This window comes from Equus asinus, chromosome 9 (genome assembly GCF_041296235.1).
Source record: "Equus asinus isolate D_3611 breed Donkey chromosome 9, EquAss-T2T_v2, whole genome shotgun sequence".
Lineage (NCBI taxonomy): Eukaryota > Metazoa > Chordata > Mammalia > Perissodactyla > Equidae > Equus > Equus asinus.
This window is the reverse complement of record NC_091798.1, coordinates 78,106,984-78,120,338: the sequence shown is the minus strand read 5'-3', so window position 1 is coordinate 78,120,338 and position 13,355 is coordinate 78,106,984. Positions and strand designations below refer to the sequence as shown.

General features: G+C 39.5%; 1 long non-coding RNA gene across 1 annotated transcript in view; it reads right to left on the bottom strand.

Annotated features, from left to right (window-relative positions):
• Nucleotides 1-861: 861 nt before the first annotated feature.
• LOC139046302 (uncharacterized) overlaps nt 862-13,355 on the bottom strand; it is a 28,017-nt gene continuing 15,523 nt past the window's right edge. The window contains exons 2-3 of the long non-coding RNA XR_011506144.1: nt 2,158-2,398; nt 862-1,287 (exon numbers count right to left, since the gene is read on the bottom strand). This is a non-coding gene — a long non-coding RNA (uncharacterized lncRNA). The remainder of the gene's footprint in view (nt 1,288-2,157; nt 2,399-13,355) is intronic.

Here is a 13,355-nt window from a genome sequence, read left to right as displayed (position 1 = left end):
GATTCCTCCAGTATTTGAAGTCAACGTGAATGTAACCATGCGGTTCTCAAACTTTGCACCAAGGCGCCCCAGGAAGCCACAGTGAATTCACAATAGGATATTTTTTTAATTTTAGAGGGAAACACAGAGAAATTCTATATCTGTCAGATACCCCACAAACTGCCTGCTTGAGGTTGCTCCCAGTTTCAATGTTAGCTCGTGCTCGATTCCCTCTGATGACATCATGTCTTTGTGAAACCGGGTTTTTGGCAGTTGCTGTGAGCAAGTGCCACATGAAAATCAATGTAGAAAGTGGTACAGGAACTGAGGCTAACAAGGTCTAATCTGATTCCAAAGTCTGAGAAGTTGTGCAATGCCTGAGAGGCACACATATCCCATTTGTATGCAATATTGGCTAAAAATGAAATGAAAATATATTTTTGCAATGTATATGTGTTAAGTGGCCACTAAGTTGTTAGGACATAAATACTTATTAAATTGTTTGGACCTGACCATTTAATGGAAATGCTATATATTTCTTTTGGCCTGGGAATGCTGTGAGAAAAATTGCTGAGACACTAAGTGCACTATAAACCAAAAAGTTTGAAAACTTCTGATGTAAAGTTTTTTGAGATCTTTCTCTCTCTCTCTCTGTCTCTCTCTCACACACACATATACACACTGACACACAAGTTTAAAGGACTTGTTCCTTTTTTCCCATTTAATAGATATTTGTGGAGCATCAAATGTATGCTAGGTACTGGGTTAGAGGCCAGATATTCAGTATGAGCAGAACTGATAATCCCTCTTGTCATGAAGTATAAGCTCTTGAGAGACAGGCAGCTAATGAATAAGTTAACAAACAAACACAAAATACGAAGTGCTGTAAATAACAGGAGGGTTTATTTCTAGATTTCACCCCCAACTGCACAGGCTCCCCTTCCCACTCACCAGCCTACAAAATTGTGCTTGGCTCCCCTCCATAAACCCCTGAGAGATTCTTAAACCATACATGCCCACTTGCCCACCCTACCTGGGATAGGCAACATCATAATTAACACACAGGGTCAGAAGGGTCATGGGAGAGAATACCAATGAGAAAGGGTTTGGGGCATATACGTAGTTTTAAGGCAAAGGGACAGAGGTGTGTGTGACAGGGAGTTTGGATAAGGTAAGAGGAAAAGAAAAAGGAGACTGGGTGGGGACCATCCTCATGAAAGGCCACATCCTCAGGCAGGGCCCCTCTGACTAGTCTGCTCTCAAAGAAGCCAGTAGTTCCAGAAGGTGTCACTTTCCACCCAGCTACTCCTGAGAGCAAAGGAACAGGGTTGAGAGTCAGGAGGATGCCCCTGAAAATAAATATGGGAGATCCGACATTTGGCCTAAATCAAGTCCTATTTGTCATCGATGCTTAGACACATAAAATTGTGCATGGAGAATCTCCTGCCCAATGTAGGCTTTGCTCTTACCCCTTCCTCCTTCTAGCAGGAAGGATGCCTGACAGTATGCAAGGTACTACCATTAAGCCCTATAGCCCATAAAGAGCCCACATGGTCCATAGCTCCATAGAGAGATACTAGCATGTCCTTGGTACCAGAAATAGATGTGTCTACACATCACTCACCAAAGAAATCCTTTGAAAACTCAAATGGCAAGGGGAATTTCGACTAGGACCAAATTCCCTATCTCCATACATGTATCCTTATTCCAAAAAGATGGTGGTTTATGTGAGATCATGGTTTATCAGAACAAACTGTTAGTGAGAAAAGCAAATGGTGCCCTTGCCTCTCCAAATAGAGTGAGAGTCCAGGATTGGAGTCCTGTATTTGTCGTCCTTCTTCGATTTGTCTGATCTTAGCAGTGGTACTTGGAAAAATCAGTCACTCAGTGCCATCAGAAGAAGAACAGTACATTCTAAGTTATAATTTAGAGCCTATGAAGGGTTTTGGTGAGACTCCTTTTAAGGGAGGAGCTCAGGGGGAAATGAAATGATCTCCTGCCTACATTTAGCAAATTAGAGTTGGAGAGCATCCCAGGCCATTGGACTTGGAGCTGTGCGACTGACTACAGGCTTTCTCAGTAAGAGGACTAGAGCAATTTGTCTCACATGGGGAAAAAGGTAGAAATGGAAGGACAGAGGAAAACGGCAATTTAAGAGGTAGTACGATGTTCGGTTACCTCGAGATATAGAGACAATGCTGCTTGTTGTTACTGCCCTGCTGCAAGGATGGCTGTAATTATGGGGTAATTTGCCAGCCTCCTTCAGCTCATGAAGCTTTTAGGCAGGAGCCATGCTTGTTCCCTCGTTGACGCGTGGTGCGCAATAATGTTGGCCGTTCTCTGCTGTCAGGTGTTCTCAGCTGCTGGGGAATCTTCCACATGAGCATGTTCTCTTTCTTTCATCTGAATCAGAATAGACCTGCACAAGGAAAGCAGATTTTCAAACGGAAAAGGGGAACATCAACACTTGAAAGATTTTTTCTTTTAGAGAAAAGAGTGAAGTTTTTAAAAAGCATTATCATGTTGATCAGTACACAGTTTAGCACTTAATTGCATGCTGTCTTGTTTTGTTCTCTATTTGAATTGCTGAAGTCTAGAGCCGGACATGACCTTGGACCTCATCTAGTTCAACCCTCTAATTTTAAAGATTTTAAAGAGAACACTACAGAAAAGTTTTTTGGCAGAGAAAATACCAGCAGCCATATTTCCAGATTCCTAGATTGGGGTTTGACTCTATTCTGCCTGTCTCAGATGTCCAAGAAGACGGTAAGTTTGGGGTTGCAAATATACCTGTATCTTCCTAATACTGCTCAAGTTATTTCCCCCCAGTGAATTTCCAGCTTTTCTTTTTTCATTTCTCTTGTAAGTCTAAGAAGGAGAAATTGTAAGAACGAGAGAAATCTAGACAGAAAAGATGGTATGAAGGCTATGGGTATTTTTCTTTTCAAAAATTAATCCTAATAATAGATAACAATTACATAACACTTACTGTATTCCAGATTCTGGGGAAAAACAGGTGGGCAAAAGTAGACAATGTCCCTATGATCAAAGACATACATTAATTGAAAAAAATAGAAATTAGCATTTATTGAGCATTTTCTAATGTGCCCAGACACACTGAAAGAGCTCTCAATGCATTATCTCATTTGATCCTAACAAAAAATTTCAAGGTGAATAACAGTCCCTTTATTGGCATTATTGGATTCCATAGATAAGAACATCAAGTCACCATGAGTTAAGGTCTGCAAGGTCTGGCCAGTGAAGATTGAGAGGAGGGATTTGAACTCAGGGAATCTGGAGCCAGCCCCCACTTGCTTAACCACCATGCTACACGGGCTCAATGAACTATGAATAAGAAATGTGGTAGAAAATGTACAGATGCTGTTAGAGAAGCCCACAGGATTACCTTCTTCCTTTCAAAGAACTAGATTTGTAACTTAAAACCGTTAACCCTAAATCATGGTCCCTTTCAATCTGGGTTAACCGAAAAAGTGAAACCTAGTTTGAAATGAGAGAAATACCAGAAAGGGCAATAACCCAGATCTAAAAGACATTTTATGACACTGGGACAAAACTCCTCTCATTGAACTCACGTGGAACAATCCAAAAAAATTATGTTACCTTTTTAGTGGGCAAACCTCCACGATGACTGATGTCTTTAGTTACTGGGCAGGCACTGCCCTCTGGCCACTGCATGGCAGCTCTACTTCTTGTGACTATGCTGTTAGATGAAGCATTTTTCTATGAAGCCTGCCTTTCTAAACTTGAAGGTAGGGTGAGCAACTGTCCTGGATTTCCCAGGACTGAGGCATTCCCTGAAACGCAGACTTGAAGGGCTAGAAGTGCGACAGTCCCAGGCGCCGGTCTCTTCCTAGTCTTGTTCAGTCTGGCATCTGAGTGCACAGGGAGCTAATATAGCCCGTGTGGGTGGGGGAAGGTCCCGCTCTGCTCACCTCTGGGCAGCCATCTCTGTCTTCATTGACTCCACTGCTGATCTGAACTGCTGAAATTCATGGTCTCTTTTCTTGGCAGCAACAGCACACAGCCACAGCTACCTGGTGAGCTCAGCCTTCTCTCCTAATGACGAGACCACCCCCTTGGCTCTCTTTGGGCTATAGATGGCCTGAGCTTTGGATGTGGCTCTCATTCGAACCTCAGCTTGGGCAATGTGCTCTGCTGCAGGCCTCTGCCACACATCACGATGCCTTTGTAGTTGATCAGCCAACAGGCTCAACTGTGTCCCACACATCTGAGATCATGTCTCAGGTTTGTGTCTGTCTGAACAAGCCATCCGGCCATGTCTCTCCTGTAGCCATTTCCTCTTGTGAAGGATTTTCTGTGAGAAAGATTCCTCCCAGAGTTCTAAATACCAAATATGCACCAGGTCCCGCTGCTGAGTCTTCCTTCTCAAAGCCATACCCTCAGTTTTACCACTGCCACCCAGGATTTGAACCCCAGAAGTAAGGCTGGACGCTCACGTCTCAGTTCCTGCATCTCCTGCCCCTTCTCTCCTCTCTTTACCCCCCTCACCATCAGAAAGCTTTGTACTTCCCCCCCAACAGGAACGTTGCATGTCCTTGCAATGGAGTTGGCATGTAGCATGAAGCTTATGGAATTTAGAAAACCCTTCTACTTAAGAATCCGGTCTGCTACTCTAAACTGAGCTGTGGTCTCTATTCCCGGGAATTCAGCCTGAAACTATAAATGCTATTGGTTCAAGGGATGAGGAGTTACTAAGCAACTTGCTAAATACATCAGCAATACTTTCAAAAATATTAACCTCATTATGCTTTTTTAGTTGTCTTAATTTGGTACTGGCTTTCTTACTTTTTTTCCTCTATTTTTTACTACTACGATAGCAAATGAATCTATGGCAACGTTGCCTTCACCGGAATGACACAGGAAGGGAATGGGAGGACAGTAAGAGCCTCACACCTGAAGGAGGGTGACATTTAAAAGGTTATCTTCCCCCTACCCTGCCAGCAACAAACTACCCCGCTTAAAGAGCAAGTGAAAGATATCCATGTGACTACCAGTTATTATCAATAAGGTTTATTGAAATTAATTTCCTAAAAAGGTGGTGGTTTTTTGTCATAAGAAGAAAACCTCAGTTGTATCTTCAAGTGTGATAAGACCTCTTCTTTTCCTCATGGATAATTTCCATTTCAGATACAGTACTGTATCTTGTGGTGGATTTTCCACAAGATATCTGATATAGAATCATAGAATATTAGAGCTGACTGGGTCCCAAGAGATCATCCAGCCTTGTCCTTTTAAGATATTTCTAAACCAGCAGAATTATGCAATATTTTTTCCACAAAAAGAAATCTTGCTCCAAAACCCCATATTGAAAAAGCAATGGTACTGCTCTGGTTGAAATTGGGATAGAGTGTTGGAGCCTAACCCACAGCGACCTCTGACACATGGGCCCAGCAGAATCATGAAGTGTCCTTTCCCTAAGCATTGACTGCCACCAGTAAGGACCAGGAAGCCTAGATTCAGAAAGGCTTCTCACTGCAGAAGGTCACGCTGCAGGTTTGGCTTACTGACTCTCCACTATTTCATGTTGACATAATTTTGGAGTATTTTGTCAAAGATTTGGTGCTATTATTAAAGATTTTCTTTTGGTTTGGTTTTCATTTGTTGCTCTCTTTTTTTAGTTTTATGCTTATTTAAATATCTTTAAATTATTTTGGGAACTTATTTTCTGTGTGTGTATGTGACATATCTTCAAGCTGGAAGACAATAGAAGAAAGTGATTTAATTTTCAAAAATTCTATGTTCGGAAATACTTACAGTAAAACAAAATACAGTTCTAGTATTCACCAACACTCCTTTAATAACTCAGTTGAATCCTCAAATAAGCCAAATATATCCCAAGAGAGATTTCAGAAGACAATTCTGTCCAAGAAGATATTTTCTCACTTCAGCAAATCATCGTTTCACATAAAGCAAGTAGAACTGGAGTTAGGGGTTTAAACAATAATATCAGGATAAAGAAAACAAAATGTTAAATTGGTTGTCCAGACCACAAAAAGGTGAGAGCCACAGGGTTGGGTTTTTTTTCTCTCTCTCTTTTACAAAATCTAATTTCTGAGAGTTGAACAACCAGTGAGTCTCATTATGCTTTGGAGGACTCTGTGCAGAGCTTCAAACTTCAGGAACTATGAGTTCTTTAAAGCCATGGAAGATTGATTTCATGTTTTTCTTTTATAGCATTTTGATGTGGACTTGGCAAAGAATGAGGTTCCTGTGCTAATTTCCTCTTGCTCTATATAATTAGTCAGCATTTGAAATGAGGTAACAGGATATAATTGTCTACTGACCATTGCAAGCCCATTTGTTTATGACACACTCCCCCGGCTTTTAGATGTACAATGTTATTACCCACCTCTTCATTTGTGTCGCTGTCTCTTTCCTCTTTTTTAATTTCTCCACTTCTACTCCCCTCAATCCCCGCTTCCTTTGTGGGCAGTACAAGAAGGCACTTTTCCTTCCAGCTGGCAAGGCATTAAGGAGGTCTGAAAGGGGTGTACAGAGTGACTTACACACTCCCCGGAGGCCAATTACACTTGGAATCCTCCTGATCTGCCCTGATCAGGGAGTGGGGCTTCCCCTCACAGCCTATTGTGCTAGCTCTGAGCCACCTGATCAGCCTGGTACTACCCAGTATTTAAATTAGGGCATCACCAATCCTGGACCCACGTCAGGGCCTCTAGGTAACCCTGGGGAATAAATTAACATTCTGCTGTTGTTCCAAAGCCACATGGACACCATTATTAGAAACCCATCAGCAATGAAGGGGACTGTTATGAACGTCTCAAGAAGAAAGGGGATGAAATAGCATCAGGTAATTGTGTGCCATTGCAGTGTGTCTTAATACAAAAATTACCATGTGGGCTTTGTTAGGTTTGGTGGAGGGACGATTACAGTTTAACACGGCATCACATTATGTAGCTTGTAAGTTTCCTGCAAGCATTTCTTTTACAATTGTCAGAGATAGCAAAGGAAGGAAGGAAGGGAGAGAGAAAAAGAAGAAAGAAACGAAAGAACGAAGGAAGTAAAAAAAAAGAATAGAAGAGAAAAAGCATACATGCAGCCTTTATTCATGTGTTAGCTAGAATCGTAATCCAAACCACTGAGAGCCTAATGTAAGTGGTCAAGCCAGTTTAGAGGAACACTTGCATAACAAAGCAATGACAGAAAAGGAAGGATATAAGAAAATGACTAATAGGCAAGTTAGCAGACATCAGACAAACTGGCTCTGAGTAAGAATTATGTGAGAAAATATGTTTCAAAATCAATAGCAATGCACTTTACAGAATTTTGGAAAGTAAAGAGAAGGACTTTGAATTTATTGAGGACAAATCTTGGCAGGACATCATGATGAAATGCTTTCATTTTATAGCCAAAAAAGAAAAAAGTCGAACATTTTCTTATTGAGATTTCCTGCTTTCTTCTTGTTTTGTTTTGTTTTTCCAAGGCAATTTGTAATATTGCTACTGAAATTGTGCAGTGAATTTCCACAATAAGTTTCACGGTCCTTCACACTCAAAATACCCGTCTATTATGTAATTACATCTATCTATATACTTTCACTACTTTTATAACCTGTATTACGGTGTCCTGAAATGAACACGACAGGAGGAGGGAGTGAAATCATACCCTTTAAATAAGTCAAACAGCTTTTTAAGTTAGGTAATGAAAATATTTTTAGGTGGAATGTATTGTGACTCTTCTCTCTTGGGAAACTATGGATATGACAATAATGTGAAGTAATACTCAAACTGTTACTATTTTATAAATGTATAAATCAGAAATGAGGATTTTTTCACTCTACAATAAAAGAACAATACACAGTTAATATAACTTCCAGAATTTTAGAAACATTTAGAGAATTGTTTGTTATTTTAAAAGTGAAAGTGATCAAATTTTATGCTGATTCCAGAGTATATCTTTTTTTTGAGGAAGAGATTTTTAAAAATCTCGTAATCATCTTAATTTTTGTTGTCTTTCTGCATAGCCCAGATTGAGTAGGAATAAATTAGGCAAAACTGGACCAATAATAAAAATAAGCAAAAGTGTTTTAACCTAATTCAGATTTATGACATATAGAGAAATCTTAAACTATGTGAATCTTGTCAGTTTGAATTTCTGTTCCAAAAGTACTTAGATATATTTTATCACAACTTATGTCTGTAAAACAGTTATTTAATATATGAAGAGTTCAGATAAACTGATTTTAAAGAGTGTCTCAACAGACGAATGAGGAAATGTATGAGGAAGTAATAAAAGTCAATAGTAAACATGAAAATATTTCAGCCTCACTAGTGATCACATAAATGTAAATAACATCAATAAGATATTTATAACAATCAAATGTGCAAAGACAAAAATTAAAATGCTGATGAAAGTATAGTGAATAAGTATTTAACGATAATGATGATAGTATGAATAAGTACTACATTTCTGGAAAGTAATTTCACAATCTATATCATCGGCCTTCAAATTTTTCATACCCTTAGCTGATTTCGCTTCTTGGACTAAATGTTAAAGAACTAAGACAAAATCCAGGAAAATCGCATGCACAGCAATCTTTATTACATATTATTAATATAATAAAAATATTATTATTTGGTGACAATAAGATAGTGGCTAAGTAAATTACATTGTATAATATGTAATATTATGCAGCTATCAAAATCAATCACCAAGAAATTTTTTTGGAATAGGAAAATGCTTATAACATAACCTTAAACTTTAAATGCAAGATTAGAAACTCTGTGCACAGCTGAATTCTAACCGTATTTTTTAAATATGTGTACCTCTGGAACATTCACTCTTAGAATTCACTGTTCATGCTGTGAGGAAGCTCGAGCAGTCCCATGGAGAGTCTCAGAGAGAATAGATGGAATTCACCTGGTCAATAGCTCCAGTTGGGCCAAGTCTTATGCAGCCATCCTGTCAAGGTGCCAGACCTATAAGGGAAGCCATCTCAGACCTCCCACACCAGCCTATTTGCCAGATGAGTATCACCAAGTGACCTCGGGCAATGTCATGTGAGAAGAAGAAATGTCCACTGAGCCCTGACCAAATCCTGGAGCCATACAATTTTGAGATACAATAAAATGATTGTTAATATGCTAATATGTAGATATAGATAAAGATATAGAGATTGAAATAGATATAGATAGATACAGATACGGATACGGAGAAATGAAGACAGGTTAATATGAATCTAAAAGTCATGATTGGAAGAAAATACTCTAAAATATTAATAGTGGTTATCTTTGGGTGGGAAGTTGGTCAACAATTTTTAATACTCATTTGTGCTTACCAAGTTTCCAATGATAAACATATAATACTTTTATTCAAAAATGTTACTTTTAAAAGAGAAAAACACGTCGATCATTATTGTTTGAAATAAAATACATCTTTCACATAATATATCCAGAGAAATATGGCAAAGAGTTTTGGATTAAATTAGCTGCTTTGGGATTTAAAGAATTTAAGCGACCAATTTATCAGATTTTAAAAAAATGAAAAGGCTTTTCTTAAATGTTTGCTACTTAGACTTTTAAAGAATCTAATCTAATTTGGAAAATAGCTAATGACTACCTTATACATGGGTGATGTAAAGCTCTGAGATCCTCGGTGGTGATAATGTACTTACATATCACAACCTACTTTTGAGTCGGTGAACCATGTCATTCATCCATCAATTCATGGACATTTCTAGTTTTCCTCATCAATTTTATGAAATTCCTAGGATCTGGATTAATTGCACGTGTCTGCTTCCAACAGGAGTGTAGTCTTTAAATTATACCTGTCACTACATCACTTATATCACGCCACATCCTGTTATGCTTCTTTCCACCATAAACTGGCATAACACAACAGGACACGAGAGAAGTGCATTGATGTGGTGCAAGATGTCAAAAAGTAAACGCCAAATTTTGGCAGATAATGTGATAAGTTATGCTGTTATCTGAATCCTTCTGAGCAACTTGGTCTGCCTTATTAAAGTTCATTCTTGAAAAAGCTGATGGAGAAATTGTTTGTAATTAATCCCAGGAGACTTCAACTCAAGTTTGGAGGTTCAAAATGTTGTGATAACATAGTATAAGGGAAATATATACATTTAATCAGATGGTATTTGAAAAATGTTCCACTACAAACAACTCAAACTATCAGAAAATTATGTACAATTTTGACATAATGGATGGAATAATGTCCATGGCTTCACCAACAAGAGCACAAATACAGCAGGAATATTGTTTTAATGTGTCATACAACCAAGAGTCAGGATTGGCAAACCGAAGTGCTAACAATGGCCAAGTAGTCAAAATAAACAAATGACAGAAGAAGGCTGGGCTAGGATAGCGATGGCCAGAGCAACACACGCCTCGTACTTAGTGTTCAGCTCCAGCCAATTGTTGCCTTATGGAAAAATGTGGGCCCAATGTCCCAGATCTTCTCGCTTTTCAAGAGTAGAGGGAAGTCCAGATTTTCTGTGTGTGAAATATATTAATTTTTAAATGTTGACAACTAATTCATAGTTATAACACATGTCATAGGTTAAACAAAACATATCTAAGTGCAGAAAGCGGGCCGGGCTACAGTGCCCGCTCTGGACTAAAGTCTTAAGTGCTAATATTCCTAACAATCGCATTCATGGTTGACTCAGGGAAGCGTGGTGCTGGAAATTCAATACTTTATAAGCTAGAGAGGAGTGCGCATTTCAGAGCAAATTTCTATTTTTTACTAGGCTAACTTTGCTCCATGATTTTCAGCATGACCAAGCCACTCTCAAGTCTGCTGCTGACACAGAATAACGTTAACCATAAATAAAGCTTAAATATTCCCACTGAAGAGTCTAAGCTTAATCTAAAAGGAATTTTTATACCGACACGTCCCAAAATGTGCTGTGAACCCGGAATTCCCAGCTAAAGTTTGTAGTAACTTCCACTGATTCCGCTAAGGGTCCTGGGACAATGGATCCAGGAAAGAAGAAGGGGTAGCTATTTGAATTCACAAAAACTTTGAATTATAATTTTTAACCCAGTTTCGTTACTTTCAAACAAAGATAGCACAGTTTTGTTGACTGCAATTGCAATGACATTTGCTGATGAATTATTACATGCCAAGTACTGTGCTGAGGGCTGCCCATACGAAAATGAGCAAAACCTCATCCCGTGTTGGAGAGTTATATAGACAAATCACTGCAATACGGTGCGATTCCTGCTATAAAAGAGGGAAAAACAAAGTAGACTTCCCTAGAAGAGAGAGGGAGCAAATACAGTTGGGTGTGGAAGAAGAAAGTTTTGCAGAAGAGGAAATACTTGAGCAGGCCGGCACCTGAGGACTGAAAATGCGTGGCCAGAGGGGAGGACCAGGAGTAATTAAATACATGTAGTGCACAGGGCATGGGCGCAAAGAGGTTGGAAAGGAGAGAGCAGCAAGTTAGAGGTCGTCCTAAGAGAGGTTGGACTTACTTTTTGGCAATGAAAAATTTTGAAGGCTTTTAAGCAGAGAAGTAGGAGCTGATCAAATCTTTGTTTTAGAAAAATCACTGAGAACAACATGTGGGACTGGAAGAAGGGACTCAGTCAGAGGCAGGGAAATGAGCTAAGAAGCTGTTTCAATAATCCATGAAAGAATCATAAAGGCTTAACATTTTTAATCAGCAAAAACTAAGACAAGGAAAGAGTCTTAGTATATGTTATATAATGTATAATAAAGACAATTGCACTTTGTTTTACTTCTTTCCTTTTAACTTTTTAGATCAGAATAATCATGTATATTGTGTCTAAATTGCCACAAAATGCAATCTCAGTAGAACTTAAGTTCATAACAATAGTCAGTGACTAAAATCATATATCAATGAGAATCTATATTAGGGAAGAAAAATTACAGCTTCTTATCTCGAGCTAAATTTTTTTCAGGCTCTCTTGATGCTCATTCACAGGAGAAATTACTTGTTTCAATAGTTTTATTCCTTTCTTGGAGCTGGTGGAGTACAAAAGTGCTAGGGTGCTGGTCTCAGTCTGGGTTCCCAGAGAACAGGGCCTGAGATGGAGGGTACACAGACTCTTAGTTTAACAGGGAGAGCACCCCTGGGAGCAAGAGGGAGGAAAAAGGGGATGTGACAGGGAAGGAGAAAAAGGCCCAACAAGGACATAAGGATGTGTTTGAAGTTGGGCACTGCTAAGTGCAACTGAGTTCTCCAACATCCTACAAGCTCTATACCCAGCTTCTCAGAATAGCTGTTGGAGGATGCAAAGGAGGAAGAGCTTGTCCATCAGCTCCAACCTTCCATGGATTAAAATGTCACCCTATTAACTCTCTACACATTTCCCAGTTGCACATGTGTAGACCCGCAGCATCTGGTCATGCAGTGCCCCACACCTGGCATCAACATCTGTGCGGGAGGTGAGAGGCCCACACGGGCACCAGTGGGTGCTGTCAGATTGCACCTGCATGAAGTCAGTCAGAGCCCACTCAGAGCTGCCTGCTGCAGCAGAGGCTGGGGCAAGGCAGATGAGGCCAAAGGCATCTGAAGCAGGGCCCACCAGGGGTCTGATACTGAGCCTGACTTCTGAAACAAACTGATACAATCAGAATGATTTGTAAAAATTAAAACAACTTTCATTATAACCTGATCTATAATCAGAACTTTTCACTAAGAATTCATCTTCGAGATAAGCGATGTGAACACAGACAAAACAATATAAGTTTATACATTGTCACCCACTCAATAAATAATTTGGTCTTAACCATGCCACATGCTAGAATTTCAATTCATTTCACGGGATAAATCGCCGATCCTACCACCCTTTCAGGGTCTCTCACATTCTCCCCTTTTCGAGCTTTTTTTCACTTGACTTCTGGGGCAACATTCCCTCTAAATTTTCCTTCTCTCTCACTGTCTGTTTCTTCTCATTCACTTTGTTAATTCTTCTTCATCCCTCCAATCTCTAAACTTCGGAGAGACTCAAGTCTCCATTTTGTGGCTTCTTTCCCTGCACCCAGGTTTTAGATAACCTCGGCCAGTTCCTGTGGCTATAAATACCATTGATTCCTTGAAGACTCCCAAATGTAAGGTCTCCAGTCGACCTCTCCCCTGAATTCCAGGCTCACATATCTGGCTGCCTACATGACATCTCCAAAGTGTCTACAAGGCGTCTTAAACTTGATGTGTCAAAAAGAGAGTTCTTGATTCCTCTCGTCTTGACATGCAAAAAGCCAGCTCCTCCCAAACTCCTCCCCATCTCTGAAAATGGTTTTACAAGACAAAAAGCTTGTAGTTGCCCTTGTTTGCCTCCCCTCTTTACCTCTTTTGTGTGATCTATCAGCAAATTCTAGCTGCTCAATTT